At 38.9% G+C, this 20,216-nt stretch overlaps 1 protein-coding gene across 2 annotated transcripts in view; it reads right to left on the bottom strand.

Annotated features, from left to right (window-relative positions):
* LOC136037040 (uncharacterized) overlaps positions 1–20,216 on the bottom strand; it is a 90,193-nt gene that overhangs the window by 44,969 nt on the left and 25,008 nt on the right. The window lies entirely within an intron of this gene.

The following is a 20,216-nucleotide window of genomic DNA, read 5'->3' as shown; positions in this document are numbered from 1 at the left end:
TTACTACGATAACTATGATTATTGAAAATAACTATAAATGTATATTGACTGTTAAATATATCAACAATAAATATAACGTCAAGAATACATTTTGTTCTCAGTAAAGCGCAAATGAAGTTCTTATCTTCTAGTCTCCTTGAAATTCTGTACGTTTCAAGGTTAATTTTGTTCTTTGTATCAAACAGTTCGTTATAACGAACTGTAGTAAGGAGCGACCCGGCTCAAAAAAGCCAAAACTCTTAAAAACGGAATTTTGATACCAATAAATACATCAAAAGAATCGCATTTTAATGTTGATTTTAAATATATAAGTTTCATCAAGCTTAGTTTTACCCATCAAAAGTTAATAGCCTGTGAAAATTTGCCTTATTTTAGAAAATAGGGGGGTAAACACCCCTTAAAAGTGATAAAATCTTAACGAAAATCACACCATCAAATTCAGCGTAGCTGGAAAAACTCATAACTATGTCTTTAGGGACGACTTACTCCCCCACAGTCCCCGTTGGAGGGGATGCAAGTTACAAACTTTGACCAGTGTTTACATATAGTAATGGTTATTGGGAAGTGTACAGACGCTTTCGGGGGTATTTTTTTTGTTGGGGAAAGAGGTTGAAGGGAGAGGGTTATGTGGGGGGGGGGAATTTCCATGGAGGAATTTGTCATGGGGAAGAGAAATTCCATGAAGGGGGTGCAGGATTTCCTATCATTTAAAATAAATGAAAAAAAAATATGAAAAAGTTTTTTCAACTCAAAGTAAGGAGCAGCATTAAAACTAAAAAAGAAGAGAAATTATTACACATATGATGGGTGCATCCCCTTCTAATACCTCGCTCTTTACGCTAAAGTATTTTTAGTAATTTCAACTATTTATTCTACGGCCTTTGTGATTTGTGACTGTTTGTGACGCTTATAATATAATCCGTAAAATCAAGAAGACCCTCTCGAGAGGTATAGGTCAGGTTTGCGTTTAACACCTCATTTATGGAACCCCTGTACTTCTTTCCCACGTTTCTCTACTTTTCCAAATAGTTTTAACAAAAGGAATAGTTCCTCCCTCTTTTCCAACTGGCAACTGGCTGTCTTACTCCTGTTATTAAAAAAATAAACCCTTAAATGAATGTCCATCCTATAACGGTATAATAACGGTAGCTACAACTTTTTATAAAATTTGAGCTGCTTAATAGATGTTGTATGCCTTTACTAATTTGTGCTTTAGAAAGGAACAGAGTGAGCTCATGCAGTGGTGATACTGTCGTCAGTTTTGATTGATGCTGATAAATCAGGAGAACAACTTGCTCTTGGGAGCCATGATGCCAATTGTGCTTTTGATTCGATAATTCACACGCATATCCTCATTGAACTGTATAAGCGCGTGATCAGTACTTCTATTATTCGAACTTTGTATGACTAAATAAATAAAAAACAAGTACTTTACACAATTTTTTTTTATTATTTTAAAAAGTAGAGTTGTGAGAAAGAGTGAAACTTTAGCGTAAAGAACGGGCCGTTGAGGAGGGGATAGCCACTTTCATATATGGAATAATATCTGTTTGTTTTAGATTTTAATGTCGCTCCTTAATTTCAGTTAAAGAAACCTCTTTTTTATTTAATTTCTGAAACGATTTTGAATTAATGCAGGTTTTGATTTTGGCTCATCATAAATGAATAATTAAAACAAAATATGTATATTAGTTCTACTTTTTTTTTGGTTAAATGATTTTCGAAAAATCTTGATCGGACGATTTTGAGGAGAGGGAGGTGGAGAAGGGGGCCTGGTTGCCCTCCAAGTTTTTTGGTTACTTAAAAAGGCCAATAGAATTTTTAATTTTATTTACAAACGTTTTTATTAGTAATAAAGATACGTAATGTAGTATTTTTATATAACGTTGTATGGAAGTTTCATGTTATGTTTTTTTGTAGGTAGCCTGGGTCAATAAACCTATTCAATAGACAACATTACATGGTGTCAGAAGTGGGATCTGAATAACAATGGACGTCCTTCAGCCATCAATAAACTGGGAGGTCAACTCCCTTTCAGAGGAATGGGACCGCTTTGAAGAACACGCTAAGCTGATGTTTGCAGGGCCACTTTCAGGCAAAACAGAAAAAGTACAGTGTGCCTACCTACTCATCTGGGCTGGAGCAAAAGGTCGGGAAATATTCAACACCTTCAACGTCGCGCCTGAAGAGCTGCATAAAATTGAACCTTACATGCTTCACCTCAGAAGAACACAGTTTTTGCATGATACCTGTTCCAGAAGCGAGACCAAAACGACACAGAGACTGTGGAAAAATACATCACAGATCTAAAGACATTAGTGAAACCATGCTCCTACTCAGACCCAGATGAAATGGTTCGGGACCGAAAAATATGTGGAATCCAAAACCAAAACGTGCGTGAAAAGCTCTTGGCTGAAGGTGATGAACTCACACTGGATAAAGCAACCTTTATGTGCAGAAGCCACGAAGCGACCCAGGCTCAACTCAAGACATTCAACGGAACGAGACCAGCCCCCATCAAACAAGAGATCGACGCTATATTCCGCTACCAAAACCGGAACAGTGGTAGAAACAAACAAACAGAAGCAAGCGGCTCCAAGAGTAAAGCATGCTACTTCTGTGGCGGAACATACTCCCCCTCACACATCTGTCCTGCAAAGGGGAAAACCTGCTCATTATGCAAAAAGACCAACCACTTTGCCAGGGTCTGTCGAAGTAAGACAGTCAGTGCAGTTGATGAAGACGCAGCAGATACAAACCCCAGCGACGAAACTGTTTTCCTTTACTCCATCGAGCAAAGTAAGAACAAAGACGAAGCAGTTATTCCACTGACTATCAACAATCAGTTCCCTGTACAATTTAAGATCGACACAGGAGCCCAGGTGAAAATCATCCCAAAGAAGTATTTTGACCTCATCACGCCAAAGCCCACCATGTAACCCACCAATAAGCACCTCACAAGCTATTCTGGAGCACAGATCCCAGTAACAGGAGTCTGTGAACTATCCTGTAGGTACAAAGACAACGTGAGCAGCACGAAGCAGTTCTACGTAGTCGAGACCTCATCCTCCCCAATCATTGGCTACCGTTCTAGCCTCAACCTGGACCTGATCAGGCTAGTCCTAAACATAGACGTAGCAACCTCCCAAGTACCGCACCTAAAGGAAAAGTACAAAGAAGTATTCAGAGGAATTGGAAAGCTGGACGGAGAATGTAACATACACCTAAAGGACAACGCTACGCCAACCGTCTACCCAGCCCGACGAGTCCCCGCCGCTATGCAGGATAAGCTCAAGACAGAGCTCAGTCGCCTAGAAAGCCTAGGTATCATAGAAAAAGTAGTGACCCCGACCGAATGGGTTAACTCAATGGTAATGGAAGAAAAGAAGGACGACTCCATAAGACTGTGCATAGATCCAGTTGATCTAAATAAGTCCATCAAGCGACCGCACTACCCGATTCCCACTCTGGACGATGTCACCTCGAAGCTACACGGGGCCAAAGTATTCACCAAACTTGATGCCTGATCCGGTTACTGGTCCATTCTGCTGTCTGACGACTCTTCTTATCTCATGACATTCAGCACGATCTATGGGAGATACCGTTTCAAGCGAATGCCCTTCGGAATCATCTCAGCCCAAGATGAATTTCAGCGGCGAATGGAAGACGCTTTCGAAGGCCTAGAAGGATTCGAAATCATCATTGACGACATGATCGTGTATGGCGACACCCAAGAAGAACACGACGAACGCCTAGCAGCAATATTGGAACGCGCCCTTGTCAAGGGCATCCGATTCAACAAAGAGAAGTGCGAGTTCTCAGTATCCAGAGTAAAGTACTTCGGACACGTCATAAGCTCCGAAGGAATGCAGCCAGACCCCGATAAGATCCGTGCCATAAACAACATGCCAAGCCCATCATGCCGAGAAGAACTCCAAACACTTCTTGGGATGATCAATTACTTAGCCAAGTACATACCAAGTCTCTCAACAAAGAACAAAAACTCCGTGACCTGACTAAAGCAGACCCGTTCATCTGGGAAGAGGAAAACACACAGATCCTAGAAGACTTGAAGAGCACCATAGTATCCAACACCCCGTTCTTCAACCACAAGAGTAACAGCGTGGAACTCATAGGTGACGCCTCTAGCCACGGACTTGGTGCACACCTGGTCTCGGAGGGGAAAGTCACAGCTTACGCATCGAGATCGCTCAGCAAAACAGAGCAGAAATAATCCCATCTAGAAAAAGAGCTGTATGCCATCGTATTTGGCTGCAAACATTTCCACCATTATCTCTATGGCCGGCATGTCGAAGTTACTACTGACCACCGCCCACTTGAAACGGTGGTGGCAAACCCTATCCACAAGGCCCTACCCCGAGTACAGAGATTAATGCTCCAGCTCCAGCCTTATGACCTTAGCCTGAAGTTCTGACCGGGCTCAGAAATTCCTGTAGCCGATGCTCTATCCCACCTACACCTGGGCAATGCGTCTACGTACACCAAGTTGTACGAAACCTACCTCCCAGTGACCAGAAGCTCGAAGAGATCCGGGTGGAAACAACAAAGGATTCAGAACTGAGTACCCTGATCAGAACGGTCCAAGCGGGGTGGCCGAATGCAAGAAAAGACTGCCCAACCAACATCCTAGTATACTGGAACTTGCAGCATGAACTCTCCTTCGAAAAAGGCATCCTAATCAAAGGAGAAAGGCTGACCATCCCCAAGAATATGCAGGCAGCTACACTGCAGCAGTTACACGCAGCCCATCTCGGAATCGAGAAAACGAAACAACGAGCCAGAATGCTGGTATATTGGCTAGGACTCAACGCAGACGTCGAGCGGTACATAACGAAGTGCCAAACATGCGCCAACAACATGCCAAGCAATTCAAAGGAACCGATGATAAACCACAACATCGAGACGCTGCCGTGGCAAAAGGTTGCGACCGATCTCTTCGAATGGAAAAGCGCCAGTTTCTTGGTAACCGTCGACTAGTTCAAGTTCAAGTTCAAGTTCCTTTTACGACCTCATCCAGTGCAGTCATCACGAAACTCAAGGCCCATTTCGCCCGACACGGCATACCGTCTCAGCTAATGTCAGACAACGGATCTCAGTTCACATCGAGAGAATTCACCGATTTTGCCAAGACGTGAGGAATCTCACTAACCACATCCAGCCCAGGATACCCAAAATCCAACGGACTGATCGAGAAGGCGGTACAAATCTCAAAAAACATCATGAAGAAAGTGACAGAAAACGGCGAAGACCCCTTCCTGGGTATACTAGAGTATAGGAATACACCAGTCGACGGGTTCGCGTCACCAGCCCAGCTCCTAATGTCGCGTCAGCTAAGATCCATCCTGCCGTGCACCTCACAACACCTCAAGAAGAAAGTCATTCCGACCACACAGTTCACCCGACGAAGAACTGAAATGCAGAAACGCCAAAAGCTGTATCATGACAAATCAGCTAGATCACTGAAACAACTCACCCCTGGAGACGCGGTTTACGTACAGAAGACAACCGACGGACCATGGAGTCAGGCTGTTGTGCTATCCCATGCAGGACAGCCACGATCCTATCGGGTGCGTACCAACGAAGGTTCCGTGCTAAGGAGAAACCGTAAACATCTCACAGCCCATCCACATCAAAGCCAGCAAGGTTTGAGCCGTGTCAGTGAGACCAGCGATGAAGCAGCACCACCAACAACAGAAACGGCTATTGAGTCACCACCCTCAGCTTTACAGCCAGACCTGTTCATGTCCCCATTGCCACTGCGGGACGGTCAGCAGGCCAGCCCGAGCCCCAACGAGACGGCCACCGTATCTCAGCCCCAGGGTACCAGCGAAACACCATTGCAGCTACGCACGCGTTATGGTCGAATAGTAAGAGGACCCCTGAAGCTAAACCTGTAAAAAGAGTGAAGTGAAAAGAAGTATGAAAAGCTGCGGCCTTAACGCGGCCAAAGACTCAGTGAAGTGGACCGAGCCAAGACTTTAGTGGACCACCCTTGAAGTTAAAGTGTTTTGGAAGTTTAGTATGTTGTTTTTATTATGAGAAGGAAGATGTAGTATTTTTATATTACATAAAAGTATGAAAAGCTGCGGCCTCAACGCGGCCAAAGACTCAGTAAAGTGAACCAAGCCAAGACTTTAGTGGACCACTCTTGAAGTTAAAGTGTTTTGGAAGTTTAGTATGTTGCTTTTATTATGAGAAGGAAGATGTAGTATTTTTATATTACGTTGTATGGAAGTTTCATGTTATGTTTTTTGTAGGTAGCCTGGGTCAATAAACCTATTCAATAGACAACATTACACGTAACCTAAGAATTAACTTACGTAATAAACTTCTATATATGTATTTATTTTATAAAGCATATAAGGGATTTGCTCCCTCGTCAATTCCTCGCTCTTTACGCTAAAGTTCGAATTCTGTTCCAATTCTTTAAGAATGACCCCTGAATCACAAAGGCCCTTTAATTAGAATGAATAGCTCTTTTGAAATTACTAAAAATAATTTAGTGTAAAAAGCGATGTATTGAAGAGGGGACGAACCCCCTCATACATGGAATACTTTCTGTTCGTTTTAAGTTTTGATGTTGCTCCTTACTTTCAATTGAATAGACTTTTTTTTATTAATTTCTCATTGTTTTTTTTTTAAATAATGCTGGAAAATCCAGCCCCCCTTCATGGAAATTCTCTACCTCTATGATAAATTCCTCCATGGAAAGATCCTCCCAAGTAGCCCTGTCCCCCATCCCCCACAAGAAATAATTCCACCTGAAAATGTTTGTATACTTTCCAATAACCAATACTATACGTAAACAATGGGCAAAGTTCATGAATTGCAGCTCTTCCCCCGAGGACTGTGGGGAAGTAAGTCGTCCTCAAAGACATAGCTAACAGATTTTTCAACTACGCTGAACAAAATGGCTATCTCAAAATTTTGATCCGCCGACTTTGGGAAAAAAATTAGTGTGGGAGGGGACCTAGTTGCCCTTCAGTTTTTTGGTCACCTAAAAAGGGCACGGGAACTTTTAATTTATGTTTTAGCTCCTCTTGCGACAATTCTAGGACCAATGGGTCGATACAATCGTTCCTGGAAAAAAAAACAACACAAAAACAACAACAAATAAACAGGCATCCGTGATCTTTCTTCTGGCAAAAAATACAAAATTCCACATTTTTGCAGATAGGAGCTTAAAACCTCTATAGCAAGCATCTCCGATACGTTCAATCTGATGGTGTGATTTTCATTAAGATTCTATGACTTTTAGGGGTGTTTTCCCCTTTTTCGAAAATAATTTTCTTTGGCTCATAACTTTTGATGTGTAACTAAACTTAATGAAACCTACATATTTAAAATCAGTATAAAAATCTGATTTTTTAGAGCTTTGGTTACTATTGAGCCGGGTCACTCCTTACTTACAGTTCGTTACTACGAACTGTTTGATATGTATACTCGTTTAACTGTCATAGTTAATCTGCCAGAGATAGTAATACCTATTCACCGTGGAGTAAGGCAAGGTGCCCTTACACTCCCAATCTCATTTAATGACTGTATTCTGGACGCACAGTCCCAAGTAGTTTCCTCTTGTATTTTAGAAGGAATAGATGTATCTTTTATTGCTTATGTGGACAATGTTTGCAATCCCAACCGAAGGGTACTGGCGTTTAAGAAAAAAAAGTCGAGTCGAGAGTCAAGAATATCAAAAAATAAATCTTAAGTTTAACGCTGAAAAATCAGAAGTGCTACTATTCAAATGAGGCCCAGTTCCCGAGGGATATAAAGTTAATCTCGATCAAATATCGTTTACTCCTAAACCAAAAATGAAGTATCTTGGACACCAAATCAGTGACTCTCTTAAAGCAACTAGAAAGCTCCTCGTCCGTCATTTCTACCGTCGGACGTCCAGTGTTTACGGTAGCAGAATATTTAATAAAGTTCATTTTAATTGCCGGGTACTAAATGAATTGAATAACTCATACGCGCTTACAATTTTTTTGTACCTTGCACCTTCTTGGCGTACCTTTTCGGCAAAGGAACTAAAGCATCTCCGTTAAATTTATTACCGGGAGGCAATATCTCCTCAATATCCGGCCTCACCCCTTGGGCAAGTAATCCTTGGGCCAATAGGAGACATGGCAGAAAAGACAACAATGGTGTTCCCTTTTAAAACAGTAAGTGTATAGTTATTTTTTTATAATTATTGTGCTTGTTTTGTGTATTGTGTAATTCTTTGTCGTGTTTTTTGTGTGTGTTGCGACAGCAACACTTTAGTTTTGTCGTTTTTATGGCACTTGGTATTAACCAAGTGATATATAGCGAACGCAGATTCTGTCGGTCGGTCTGTCAGTCTGTCCCGGTTTTGCTAGTTTAGGCACTTCCAGATAAGCTAGGACGATGAAATTTGGCAGGCGTATCATAAACCAGACCCAATTAGATTAGACGTAGTCGTTTCCCCGACTCAACCATCGGGGGGGCGGTTAAGTTAGGGGACGGTCAATTCGGAAAAATTGGAAAAAATGAGATATTTTTCACTAATGAACAGGTGATCTGATCTTAATGAAATTTGATATTTACAAGGATATCCTATCTCAGAGCTCTTATTTGAAATCCCGACCGGATCCGGCGACGTTGGGGGAGTTGGAGGGGGAAACCTTAAATCTTGGAAAACGCTTGGAATGGATGGATCGGGATCAAACTTGGTGGGAAAAATAATCACGAGTCCTAGATGCGTGATTGACATAACTGGAATGGATTCGTTCTCTTTGGGGGAGCTCAGGGGAGGATTAGTTCTTAAAAATTAGAAAAAATGAGGTATTTTAGCTTCCGAAGGAGTGATCGGATCTACAAGAAACTTCATATTTAGAAGGACCTCGTAACTCAGATCTCTTATTTCAAATCCCGACTGGATCCAGTGTCATTGGGGGGAGTTGGGGCGGGGGAACCGGAAATCTTGGAAAAGGCTTAGAGTGTAGAGATCAGGATGAAACTTGGTGGAAAGAATAAGCACAAGTACAGGATACGTGGCTGAAATGACCAGAATGAATACGCTCTCTTTGGGGGAGCTGGGGTGTATTTTGGAAAAATTAGAAAAAATGAGGTATTTATAACTTACGAACGAGTAATTTTTATTGAGTAATATAGAGTGAGTAATCATTCTAAATCCCGACCAGATCTGGTGAAATTGGGGGAATTGGGGGGAACCGGAAATCTTGGAAAACGTGAAAATTGAGATATCTTAATCTTAGGAATGGGTAATCGGATCTTAATGAAACTTGACATATAGAAATATTTTATCTCTCAGATTCTCCATTGTCAATTCGAATCGGATCCAGGTCCATAGGGGTTCGGAGGGGGGAAACAGAAATCTTGGAAACCGGAAATCTTGGAAAACGCTTAGAGTGGAGAGATCGGGATGAAACTTGATGGGAAGAATAAGCACAAGTTTTAGAGACATGATTGAAACAATTAGAACGGACCCGCTCTCTTTGGGGGAGTTGAGGGGGGTGTTAATTCAGAAAAATTAGAAAAATTGAGGTATTTTTAACTTAAGAACGGGTGACCAGATCTTAATGAAATTTGATATTTAGAAGGAATTCATGTCTCAGAGCTTTTATTTTCAATCCCGACCAGATTCGGTGACATTGGGGGGAATTGGAGGAGGGAACTGGAAATCTTGGAAAACGCTTAGAGTGGAGAGATCGGGATGAAACTAGGTGGGAAGAATAAGCAAATGACATAGATACGTGATTGACGTAACCGGACTGGATCCGCTCGCTTTGGGGGAGTTAGGATGGGGGTCCAGTGCTTTTACAATTTTGGTGCTTCTGGACGTGCTAGGACGATGAAAATTGGTAGGCGTGTCAGAGACCTGCACAAATTGACTTGATAAAGTCGTTCTCCCCGATTCAACCATCTGGGGGGCTGAAGGCATTAAGTCTCTGATTTTCCTTTTAAATCAATATATTGACTCTCAGAATTTTGCTAGACCTCGTGCCATATGAGCTCTTGGCTTTGGTTCTTCCGGCTTCATCAAAAGTGCCTTATGAGCACTTAGCTCTGGTTTTTTCTTTCCTAGCACTCCGATTTCAGCTTGTTCCTAGAAAGTGGTAAGGGTCTAACCTCTGCGGTTTTTACGAAAAGTGTGGATCTTAGGCCGGATTGATGAATATGACTTTGCCTTTTGTAAGGCTTCGTAGAACTTTTGCCTGGTGCTAAAAATCTATTGTTTCTACCTATTTCTGTTTGTGATTTCAGCTGAGTTTATCATTCAGCTTTTGCACTTGGGATTGCAGTAGAGAAATGGTATTAGATGTGCCTCTTAAACTTTTGAAGTTCTCTCATTGCTAAAGAAATTAGAGTTTATCCTTTGCTCCTAACTAAGTGATAACGTTAGAAACTTGGCCTACGGCAAAAAAGTTAATTTTTGTACTAAGATAGATAGATTTTTTTTCGACAGCAGTCGAAGGTCCCTGAAGCTGATCAAAGTATATATCATCCATTTTTTGGTAGATAAATTCCTTCATGAGATATACCAGTTTGAAAGTGTAAAGGGGTTGACAACTTCAGTAGTAAGGTACACACTGAAACCAAAAATTGGCCGACACCAACAGTGAGAAACATAGGGGAGTTCTTAGCAACAGTTGGCTGTTATTTCATAATCATATTCGGCAATTAGGGGCTCATAACTTTTACTAGTTGGTGTACCTATTATTTGTTTCCGGTGTATTTGATGGTAAGACTAATTTGGTTCCAGTGGTAAGACATGTAGGGGACTTGTAAGTAATAATCGGCTGTTAGGCTACAATCATTTTCAGAGATGGGGTTTCCAACTTTTGCTAGTTACAAGGAGGGGTTTGCAGCTTTTGCGAGTCGGTGTACATAGTATTTATTTTAAGATCCTTACAGATTAATAACTTCAGGGTTTAATCGAAGCAAGGAAACAAAACCAAAGTGTAGAACAAAGGTTGCCGCAACACCTCACGCTACCCAGGCAACGTAGCTCTAGTTATTTGGTTAATAATTTTGCACTCTTTTGACAACCTTGGGTGTACAAACCGCCTTTTGATTATGTTCAACGTCCCCAAAAACATTTACTGAAAGCTAATTCGTAATATTTTTAGCTATCGGTTTGCAGAGACGATCTTTCGTCAATCAGGATAAATGTAGCGTTTTTTGGTTTAGTTTTATGGTGGCCGGCTTCCCCCGCCCTCAGGGTCTACTACCCTTCGGTATTTACCCCCTGGAAAATACTCCTGGCCTTAAGGAAACACCCCCCTGCAGAATATGCCCTAGGAAAATAGGGGGCTCTCCTCCAGGAAAATTTTCTTCCCCCATGACAAATTCCTCGATGGAAAGTTCCCCCAGCATATCCCCCTCTTCTCAACCCCTCTCTCCAACCAAAAATCCTCCTGAAAACGCCTGTACACTTACCAATAACCATTACTATATGTAAGCACCGGTGAAAGCTTGTAATTTGTTGCCCCTTCCATGGGTACTGTGGGGGAGTAAGCCCTCCCCAAAGACATAGTTATAAGGTTTTTCGACTAAGCTGAATAAATTGGCTATCTCAGAATTTTGTCCGTTGACTTTGGGAAAATAATTAGCGTGGGAGGGGGCATAGATGCCCTCCAATTTTTGGGACACTTAAAAAGGGCACTAGAACTTTTCATTTCCGTTAGAATGAGCTCTCTCGCAACATTCTAGGAAAACTGGGTCGATACGATCACCCCTGGGAAAAAAATCAAGGGAAATCAATTGGGAAATTTGGGAATTTGGGAAATCAATATCTTTATTGCCCAAAAACCACACAAGGGTTCAATATGGAATACATGAGAAGACAAACAAAACAAACAACACAACAAAACAGAAGAAAGAAGAAGAAACTCGCAAAGAAATATATACTACAAAGAATAGATCCAAATATTTCTACTAACACATATCAGGATGGAGGCTATTTATCCTATCAAGCTTTGAAAAATGTGCCTACTAACCGAAAAAAGCCACTAATCGTAGCTCCTCAGCCACGGTTAGTGGCTCAGTTAGACACTAGGGGCTGACACTAGTCTTTTATTTCTAGCTCATAGGGTACACAAGAGAAATTTCACAAAACGAAAATATAGAGATCTACAACGAACTGAATCTGAATAAACGAACTGAATAGATCTACTAAATGAATAATTAAAACGAAATTTGCATTTTAATTTTTTTTTGCTAAATGGCTTTCTCATAGTTTTGATCGAATGAATTTGTTAAGAAAAAGAGGGTGGGGGAGGAGGCCTGGCTGCCCTCCAATTTTTGGGTACTGAAAAAAGCAACTAGATTTTTTTTGTACGAACGTTTTTGTTGGTAATAAACATACGTACCTTACGAATTAACTTATGTAACGAACTTCTATATTTGTGTATTTTTATTTCGTATATGAGGGAGTTTGCCCCCTTGTCAATACCTCGCTCTTTACACTAAAGCTTGAATTTTATCCCAAATCTTTAAGAATGACCCTGAATCACAAAGGCCATATAACAAATAGTTGAAATTACTAAAAATACTTTAGCGTAAAAAGCAAGGTATTTTGGAGAAGACGAGCCCCCTGTAAACGTAATATTATATGTTCGTTTTACTTTTTAATGCTACTCATTACTTCCAGGAGAAAAAAAAATATTTAGTTTCTCATTGTTTTCTTTTAATGCTAGAAAATCCTGCGCCCCCTTCATGAAAATTTTCTTCCCTTCTGATAAATTCCTCCATGAAAAGATCCTACCACGTAACCCCCTCTCCCGAGCCACTCCCACCCTAACGCGAGAAAGTCCCCCTGAAAACGTCTGTGCACTTCATAATAACCATTGCTATATGTAAACAACGGTCAAAGTTTATAATTTGCAGCCCCTCCTCCGGGGACTGTGGTGGATAAAGTCGTCCCCAAAGACAAGTTTATCAGGTTTTCGACTAAGTTGAACAGAATGGCTATCTCAAAATTTTATCCGGTGACTTCGGGGAAAAATGTGCGTGGGAAGGGGTCTAGGTGCTCTCCAGTTTATTTGGTCACTTAAAAAGGGCACTAGAACTTTCAATTTCCGTTAGAATGAGCCCTCTTGCAACAATCTAGGACCACTGGGTCGATATGATCACCCCTGGGAAAAAAACAACAACAAATAAACACGCATCCGTGATCTGGCTTCTGACAAAAAATACAAAATTCCACGTTTTTGGAGATAAGAGCTTGAAACTATAACAGTAGGGTTTTCTAATACGCTGAATCTGAAGGTGTGATTTTAGTTCAGATTCTATGGCTTTTAGGGCGGTTTTCCCCCTATTTTCTAAAATAAGGCAAATTTTCGCAGGCTCGTAACTTTTGATGGGTTTAACTAAACTTGATGAAACTTATATATTTAAAATTAGCATTAAAATGTGATTCTTTTGATGTCAATATTGGTATCAAAATTCAGTTTTTTAGAGTTTCAGCTACTATTGAGCCGGGTCGCTCCTTACTACAGTTCGTTACCACGAACTGTTTGATAATTTACCTTACGTACAAACAACGGAAAACTTGTACAACGTACAGCCCTTGACCAAGAAGGAGTGGGGGTAATGTCATCCTCGGAGGCATAGTTATTTTAACGCTTAGACTATTTTGAACTAGATGGTTATTTCCAAATTTGAGTGAATGCTTTAGAGGGTAGGGCAGCTAAAAGGGGTATGAGAGTGGGCTAGATGTCCTCTGGCCACTTTTCATGCCCTGAAAGTTTCAATTTGACATTCTCCACCGTTCCTTATATCTTGCAAATTCGCCTTTTTTATGTTCTGGATACGCATAGTGTTTTGGATTTAGTTCAACATACCCCTCAATATTCACTAGAATTTTACTTTAAGAACCCTTTGCCTTTTGAATACAACCAGAATCAAGAAATTCTCCATTATCCCAATAATAAATGCTGCATGCGAACAATGGGCTAATTACATTGTCTACAATCCTTGTCCAGGGGCTGTGAAGACAGGACATTCCCAGAGGTATAGTAATTATACCTTTATGGTATTTTGAACAAAACTACTTTCTAAAAATTCGTATAAGTGTTGAAAGGAGGAGGCATCTAAAAAGAGCAAGGAGGCTGGTTACCTTCTAATCACTCTTCAACCTCTCTCTTAACATACCTGGAAGTTTCAACTTAATACTTTCAGCCGTTCCTCGGATATTGCTGATACGCCATTGTGAAAACAAGCGGAAGCATAGTTTATTTTTATTTTGTTTTCAATTTCCCTCACAAAATATCCTTAAAGTTTCGACTTAATACCCTAAGCCTTTTAGAATACCCAAGATCAAACATGCCCCGTTTCCCTTGTAAAAAATCCTCATATGTGAACAATGGGGAACTTGCCTCACTTACAGCCCTTCAGATATGTCAACCCCATGGCCATAGTTACTTGACTTTTGGACTATCTTGAACAAATTTGCTTTCTAAGAATTCTGATCAGTGTTGAGAAGAGAGGGCATCTAAAAAGGGCAATGAAGAATGGTTGCCCTCCGGTCACTCTTCAACATCTTTCTCAAAATCCCTGAAAGTTTCACCTTAAGATCCTCAGCTATTCCTTATATATTGCTGATACGCCGTTTTGAAAACAAGTAGGAACCTAGTGTGTTTTGATTTTGTTCGATATTCCTCTCCATATCTCCCTTAAAGTTTCATCTTAATGACCTAAGCCTTTAAGAAGATCTAGAATCAAACAAGCCCTCTTTTCCTAATAAGAAAATCCTCATATATAAACATTTCTGACTTTTAAAAAGAGCACTAGAACTTTCAATTTCAAATCGAAAAAACACACTCAAAGGCTTATGCACCCTTTCCATATGAAATGGCTCTGGGAAAAAAAACACATTACTGTAATACATTGAAGCCATATAGCTTTTTACTATAGGCAAGGCTAAAACATTGCCTCTCTTCCTTTGGTCCTGTTGCACAGAAAGACCAGATCGTTCCAATTGTTTGAAGGATGACAAGCGAAGAACATAGTACTTGAGTAACGGTTCTAGGCGTTTACCGGGTATTTTCCAAGGGGATATTTGGGCCTTGTACTTTGAGTAACATCTTAATTGGGCCTTGTACTTCTGTGTGGAATGATCTTCCTGTTGTCGCCTTCTTTACAAAACCTTTAGTTAAAAACCGAAAAAAAAAGGGTAAAATCGACACTTTCAACGTCTACGGGGATTTGATTAAAATAATTAGATTTCCTGAATCATATAATTAGTAAATTCTTTTAAGCACACCTAAAAAAGCTGTATATGTATCATCTAACACTGTTTGTCTTTGAACAGCTTTAAACTTTAAGCATTTATTTTTGAAATAAACATACCCAATAAAATAAACGAAAGGATATACCCAAATGGCACTTTTTCTGATTTTATCTAGGAAAGAAGATTACATAGTTTTTATCTACAGGTGGAAGGTCTTTTTAACCTTGTAACATCCCAACTCACGTTGTAAAGAAGATCCATGTAACGAAGATGCTTGTCCCTAAATTTCAAGTTTTGCGGTACCAGCAATTGCCATTTATAAATTTAGCTGTGAATATACAAAGTACATCAAAACTAAAATTAAAATTAAATAGATACAATACAAATTTAAATGGTACACTTTTGCTTCATTATGAACTACTTGTGAACAGCAACTCTTTAATGATGACAGACAAGTCTTGATTGAAAATCGTACCATGCAATTAGGCTGAGGACATCAGTAATTTAGAAAACCACAACCTTAGTGACCATATCACTCATCCTGTCAAAAAGATTTTTGCAATCTTCCGCTTGCACAAATATTTCATAAGACACGATATCTTATTTGACTTAGAAAGTTAAAAACAGGAATTCCAACTTATCATTTAGCATGTTGAGTAGTGTTCTTTAACAAAGAAAAGAGGTTCAAACGCCATATGTTGGGTATCTTCGGCTCATTTTAGATACAGTTCAAAGTCTGGCACTTCAACAGATTTCAAGGGCTGAATGACAAAGTGTCTTTAAAATAGTTAGCGATCACTTGTTTGTATTTTGTTTTCAACTTTCTCCTAGTGTTTAATTTCAAATTAAGTAAAAAAAAAAGCTTTTTCGACTGAAAGTAAGGAGCAACATTAAAACTTAAAACGAACAGAGGTTATTACGTATATCAAATAGGTTTGCCGCTCGTTAATACCTCGCTCTTTACGCTATTAAATAAAAAAACTAGTTTTTTAAACTGAAAGTAAGGAGCGACATTAAAACTTATAACGAACAGAAATTACTCCGAGTACGAAAGCTGCTGTTCCCTTCTCAACGCCCCGCTCTTAACGCTAAAGTTTGACTCTTTCTATCAATTCTACTTGATTAAACAATAAAAAACTTTAGCGTAAAGAGCGGGGTGTTGAGAAGGGAACAGCCCCTTTCGTACTCGGAGTAATTTCTGTTCGTTATAAGTTTTAATGTCGCTCCTTACTTTCAGTTAAAAAAAACTAGTTTTTTTTTAAATTTAATGTCTGAACGTCTGAACCATTTAGCCAAAAAATTCTTTTTTGGCTAAATGGTTTACTCTTTGTATTGATCAGACGATTTTAAGAAAAAAGAGGTGGGGGAGGAGGCCTAGTTGCCCTCCGATTTTTTGGTTACTTAAAAAGGCAACTAGAGCTTTTAATTTTTAACGAACGTTTTTAGTAGTAAAAAATATACACAGCTTAAGAGTTAACTTACGTAACAAACTTCTATATTCGTATATTTTTATTATGTATATGAGGGGGCTTGTCCCCTCGTTAATACCTCGCTCTTTACACTAAAGCTTAAAGCTTGTCCCAATTCTTTAAGAATGACCCCTGAATCCGAAAGGCGGTAGAATAAATAGTTGAAATTGCTAATAATACCTTAGCGTAAAGAGCGAGGTATTTAGGAGGAGAAGAACCCCTCATATGCGTAATAATGTCTGTTCGTTTTAAGTTTCAATGCTGCTCCTTACTTTCAATTGAAAAAACTTTTTTATATTTTATTTTTTCATTGTTTTGTTTATAATAATACTAGAAAATCCTGCGCCCCCTTCATTGAATTTCTCTTCCCCCATGACATATTTCTCCAAGAAAAGATCATCCCACAAGATTCTTCCCCTCAACCCCCCCCCCAAAAAAAAAACAACAAAAAATACCCCTGGAAACGTCTGTACACTTCCCAATAACCATTACTGTATGTAAACACTGGTCAAAGTTTGTAACTTGCAGCCCCTCCCCCGTGGACTGTGGGGGAGAAAGTCATCCCTGAAGACATAGTTATTAAGATTTTCGACTATGCTGAAGAAAATGGCTATATAAAAATTTTGATCCGTTGACTTTGGGAAAAATAAGTGTGGGAGGGGGCCTAAGTGTCCTCCAATTTATTTGGTCACCTAAAAATGGCACTAGGACTTTTGATTTCCATTAGAATGAGCCCTCTTGCGACATTCTAGAACCACGACCAAGGACCCAGTGGTGCTTGGTCAATACGATGACCCCTGAAAAAAAAAGAAAGAAAAGAAAAAACAAAAAAACGCACCCATGATCGTTCTTCTGGCAAAATATACTAAATCCCACATTTTTTTTAGGTAGGAGCTTGAAACTTTTACAATAGGGTTATCTAATGCGCTGAATGCGATGGTGTGATTTTCGTTAAGATTCTACGACTTTTAAGGGGTGTTTCCCCTATTTTCCAAAATAAGGCAAATTTTTCCAGACTCGTAACTTTCGAAAAGTATGACTAAATTTGATGAAACTTATATATTTAAAATCAGCATTAAAATGTGATTCTTTTGATGGATCTTTTAGTATCAAAATTCCGTTTTTTAGAGTTTTGTTTACTATTGAGCCGGGTCGCTCCTTACTACACTGTTTTGAAATTGTTTGAAATTTTGAATTTTTTACCAATACACTAAAAATGACCCCTGAATCTCAAAGGCCGTTTAATTAGACTAAATAGCTCTTTTAAAAATACAAATAACCTTTAGGGCTTAAAGCTAGGTATTGACAAAGGGGTGAGCCCCCTCATATACGTAATAATTTCCGTTTGTTTTAAGTTTCAATGCTGCTCCTTACTTTCAGTTGAAAAAACCTGTTTTTTATATTTAATTTCCGATATTTTTCTAAATAATGCTGGGAAAAATAATACCCATGAAAAATTCTTCCATAGAAATATCCTCCCACGTAGCCTCCTCCCCTTGATCCCCCACCCAAAAAAATCTCCTCTGAAAACTTCTGTATACTTCCCAATGTAAACAATAAGCAATGTTCATAACTTGCACCCCATCCCCCGGGGACTCTGGGGGATTGAGTTATCCTCAAACACATGGTTATTAGATTTTTCGACTATGCTGGACAAAATGGTTATCTCAAAATTTTGATCTGGTGACTTTGGGAAAAATTAACGTGGGAGGGGGCCTAGTCGCCCTCCAATTTTTTAGATCACTTAAAATGGGAACTAAAATTTTTAGTTTCTGTTTAATTGAGGCCGCGATATTCTAGGACCACTTGGTCGATACGATCACCTCTGGAAAAAAAAAAAGAATAAACACGAATCTGTGATCTTTCTTCTGGCAAAAAAACATATAAAATTCCACATTTTTGCATATAGGAGCTTGAAACTTCTACAATAGGTTTCTCTGATACGCTGAATCTGATGATGTGATTTTCATCAAGATTCTATAGCCCTTAGGTGGTGTTTCCCCTTTTTTCGAAAATAAAGCAAATTTGATGGACAATACTAAGCTTGTTGAAACTTATATATCTGAAATCAAAATACAAATCTAATTCTTTTAATGTATCTACTGGTATCAATATTCCGTTTTTTAGAGTGTCTGTTACTGTTGAGCCGGGTCGATCCTTATTTACAGTTCGTTACCATGAACTGTTTGACATGGTCATTTAAAGATCTAAAATTACCAAATAGTAATTTATAAATTTATAGATATTTACATGTGTTCTAGTGAATATCGAATCTGAGATTATTATCTATCCCTCCTCCTTCAAATATAAACATAAAATACAAAATATTCGGTTATTAAATGCAAAAAAGAGCCCTTCTATAATCTACCTAAAGAGGAAAAAAGTCACTGTCCTATACTTTCGTATTAAAGAGTGTGCTTTAATTCTATTGGTTTACTTTTTTTTTAAGTCAATTGTTACATTTTGTCTTCCAATCGTATTATATCTCAAGCTTGAATCACAAAAGGAAGCAAAAATAACACGTATTTTATCCGTTGTCGTATCTATCTGTTGTTCATATGCCAAGTTTCTGATCAGTAAAAGGATACAAAACTGTTTGTTTTTTTTTTCCATGAAATTTAAAACAAAGAAAAGAGCGATAAGTTTCTAAATAATCATTTATTACAAATAAACACTCTCTTTCTCTGAGGTCTTAGACCACCATCTTTGCTAATACATGTTAACGTATTTAGACCAAAAAAGAATTTTTTTTTTGAATTTTACTCTTTTTTAAAATCAAGTTAAAATATTTTTCGTTATGGGTTTCCAACTACTTGTCACATTTGCAGTGGTGTAAACAATCACTGTTTTTTTCCAAGAAAAGTAAATAGCTAATTCAAACTAAATACGAGCATTAATTGGCTTGTAACATGTTAAACATAAAATGAACACACATTACGAGCTCAGTTCAGAAATCGTAACAAGTTCAGAAAAACAAGTTCAGAAATTCTTATACACAGCCTTTAGAGGAAATTGTTAAGGTTTTTCGAATAATAGGCTACGTAGTACATTTTGTTTCAGGACACTTATATTGCAGTTTAACCTCAGTTTTAATTATTTACCTTAGCTATCCTTAAATACCAATGATCTTGAATGTACTTCAAATGGGTAATTAATAAGTTCACCACTCTTCACACTCTAATCCGTCGTATTTCTTTCGGGAGGCTTTCTTACGAATAGTAGTTTATAATTCCAGACTCATGAAACCCATGACAACTCATTTGATATCATTAAATTAAAAAAAAAGAAGAAATTATTTTTAACTGCAAGTAAAGACCGAAATTGAAACTTAAAACGCACAGAAACTATTCCGTATATGAAAGAGGTTGTCCCCTCCTCAACGCATCGCTCTCTACGCTAAAGTTTAACTCTTTCTAACAACACCACTTTTTAAAACAATAAAAAAAACTTAAGCGTAAAGAGCAATGCGTTGAGTGGGGGGGACAACCCCTTACATATACGGAATGATTTCT

The sequence above is a fragment of the Artemia franciscana genome, chromosome 2 (assembly GCF_032884065.1).
Source record: "Artemia franciscana chromosome 2, ASM3288406v1, whole genome shotgun sequence".
In the NCBI taxonomy this organism is placed as follows: domain Eukaryota; kingdom Metazoa; phylum Arthropoda; class Branchiopoda; order Anostraca; family Artemiidae; genus Artemia; species Artemia franciscana.
The sequence above is the reverse complement of the archived record's forward strand: the minus strand, read 5'-3'. Positions and strand labels throughout refer to the sequence as shown.